Here is a 3,688-nt window from a genome sequence, read left to right as displayed (position 1 = left end):
TCTCTCTCTCTCTCTCTCTCTCTCTCTCTCTCTCTCTCTCATGCATTAGCAACTCTCTGGTGGATATACAAGGTGCCTCACACTGCGGGACATAGGGGAACCCAAACATAGAATAAGGTAAGGCGCTCTCTCTCTCTCTCTCTCTCTCTCTCTCTCTCTCTCTCTCTCTCTCTCTCTCTCTCTCTCTCTCTCTCCTCATTTGATAATCAATTGAAAAACCAAGAATTGAACGTCTGTTATAAAGCTATAGATTTTCTACATTGTAAGTTATCCGATCCAGAATTCATGTTTCCAGTCACGTCCAGAGGCCTTTTTTTTGGTTCCAGAGGCAGCGTCGCTGGCAATGTCCGTTCTGGCGGTAAATTCCAGTTCCTCCATTGCCACTCGTGGTATTTTCCACATGAGTATTACAAGTTCACTTCACCAATCACTCGCGTGGCTTTCAAATGACGAACTATCGTTTCTCTAGCAGTATTTCCTCAGTAGCTTCGTTTTCTTCATCTTACAAATTAATTCCTTCTTAACTTATACACTTGATTTATATATTATTCCTTATAAAATTTGTTTATCAATTCTTTTTAGTGAGGCAGATTTTGCACCGACTCGCAGGGGTGCCCTTTTAGCTTGGAAAAGTTTCCGGATCGCTGATTGGTTGGACAAGATAATTCTAACCAATCAGAGGGCAGGAGACTTTTTCCTAGATAAAAGGGCACCGCTGCGAGTCGGTGCAAATGCGCCTCATGGAAAAAAATTGAGTAGCCTTGGCTTTGACAAAGAGTAAATGTGAGAGAAGGGATTGAAAATGCTATTAATTATAAGGTTACTTTGTGTGTTGAGGATGGTGTATATTAGGATTTAAATTGAGATAACAGCAAAGAAGGAAATTTATATATATATATATATATATATATATATATATATATATATATATATATATATATATACAGTACATTTATATATATACAGTATATATATATATATATATATATATATATATATATATATATATATACAGTATATGGGTGGTGAATGCGATATATATATATATATATATATATATATATATATATATATATATATATATATATATATATTTATATATGTATGTATATATATATAATTTATATATATAAATGTATATATATATATATATATATATATATATATATATATATATATTTATATAAACATGTGCATATATTTACACGTATAGATTATTTCTCACATTCCTCCTTGTTTCTCAATCAAAGGTGTATCTCACCTTTCTTATAGGTTTAGTATTAAAGAACTTCCCCTTTATAAAAGTTATTCCTAATATCCATTTCTCTGCCACTTTTCTGATATCCACAAATATCTTAAATACTTTTGTCCGCCAATCTTTCATTCACTCTTGTATAGGTTAATTCTGCCACTCATTTATCCTTCATATCAAAGTTTTCAAAATACTTAATCGACCAATACTGTATTTAATTTTTTTTTTAAATTTTCTCAACATTGTCTTTTTTTTCTCTCAAACGTATTGTTGGATAATGTTATTTTTGGCTAAAGTATTATTTACCTCTTTATTTCATATATATATATATATATATATATATATATATATATATATATATATATATATATATATATATATATATATATATACATATATATATATATACTGTGTATATATATATATTTATATATATATATATATATATATATACATATATATATATATATATATATATATATATATATATATATATATATATATATATATACATATATATATACTGTGTATATATATATATTTATATATATATATATATATATATATATATATATACATATATATATATATATATATATATATGGAAGCATTAAAAACATCCAAAATTTCTCGAATTACAAGTAATTTATACCAATAAAACTTAAATAAAAAAAAAAAAACAGATTTTTCAGACTTTTTACTTCTATGTACTTCGTAGATTCTACACAATTTTCAAATATTGTTTCTACACTCAAATACCTTTTAATGATTAAGGCCAAATAAACGGAAGGATTATTTTCCAATTTGCTTTTTATAAGCAAAAAACCCAGCCACTGAGGGGGGGGGGGGAGGGCGGGGGGCAAGGCAGCCTCAACCTGGTGCCGGTACCAGGCCCGGGTAAATGGGAAGGGTTGGCGGCAGGTAAGGCATCCGGCCATGAAAAAAAGAAAAAAAAAATAGCCAAAACAACTATGGTCATTGAATATAATCAGAATGAAATTAGCAAGGTCCATTTGCCCATTAATCTTTTTTTTGTTTCCTTTAACAAATGGAAAATTATATCTTGTGTATTTGGTCGTAATACCTTTAAAATTCCCTCAACCTTTGGTCGTAATACCTTTAAAATTCCCTCAACCTTTGGTCGTAATACCTTTAAAATTCCCTCAACCTTTGGTCGTAATACCTTTAAAAATCCCTCAACCTTTGGTCGTAATACCTTTAAAATTCCCTCAACCTTTGGTCGTAATACCTTTAAAATTCCCTCAACCTTTGGCCGTAATACCTTTAAAATTCCCTCAACCTTTGGTCGTAATACCTTTAAAATTCCCTCAACCTTTGGTCGTAATACCTTTAAAAATCCCTCAACCTTTGGTCGTAATACCTTTAAAATTCCCTTAACCTTTGGTCGTAATACCTTTAAAATTCCCTTAACCTTTTTCCTTATCAGTTTATATACATTTACATTATCACCTCTATGTGCTTCAACTGTACTTTCAAGCTATCTTGGTCTTCATTATTATTACTATTATCAATTGCTAAGCTACAACCCTGGGACTCCGACAAGGAAAATAGCCCAGTGAGGAAAGGAGACACGGAAAAATAAAATTTTTAAGAAGAGTAACAACATTAAAATAAATATCTCCTATATAAACTATAAAAACTTTAACAAGACAAGAAGAAGAGAAACAAGACAGAACAGCGTGCCCGAGTGTACCCTCAAGCAAGAGAACTCTAACCCAAGGAAGTGGAATACCATGGTACAGAGGCTATGGCACTACCCAAGACTAGAGAACAATGGTTTGATTTTGGAGTATCCTTCTCCTATAAGAACTGCTTACTATAGCTAAAGAGTGGAAGACCATGGTACAGAGGCTATGGCACTACCCAAGACTAGAGAACAATGGTTTGATTTTGGAGTATCCTTCTCCTATAAGAACTGCTTACCATAGCTAAAGAGTCTCATCTACCCTTCATATTAAAGACGGTTAAAATTCAGTCTTTTTAATTTACTTTCCTAGACTATGTTCTACTTATTAAAGGGTCTATTACTTCCTGCGTAAATTTTGCAGTCTTTAATATAATTTAAAATTTAGTTTTTCTGACATTTGTATTTTATAAGTTAGCCCTATTCTATGAAACTAATTTTCTTATGCCAATTACATTTAAAGCCATAATTTCCATCTATCTCCTTCAGCTAGAACTACCATACATTATTACTTCTATTTCACTTAAATAATGATCAGATATACGCCACAACTCATATTTCACCATTATGTATTTTCACAAAAGCTGTATTAATTCAAAATCCTACAATTATTGTATTCCTTCTAAGAGATTTTCTGTGCTTCCCCATTTGGGAAGATATTTTTTCGGAAGTTTCAATGGTGGCCATCAATCAAGGAATCAAGGAGTCTATTATTTCCGCTTGGATGAGTC

The sequence above is a fragment of the Palaemon carinicauda genome, unplaced genomic scaffold, assembly GCF_036898095.1.
Source record: "Palaemon carinicauda isolate YSFRI2023 unplaced genomic scaffold, ASM3689809v2 scaffold144, whole genome shotgun sequence".
Classification (NCBI taxonomy): domain Eukaryota; kingdom Metazoa; phylum Arthropoda; class Malacostraca; order Decapoda; family Palaemonidae; genus Palaemon; species Palaemon carinicauda.
Note: the sequence above shows the minus strand (reverse complement) of the source record.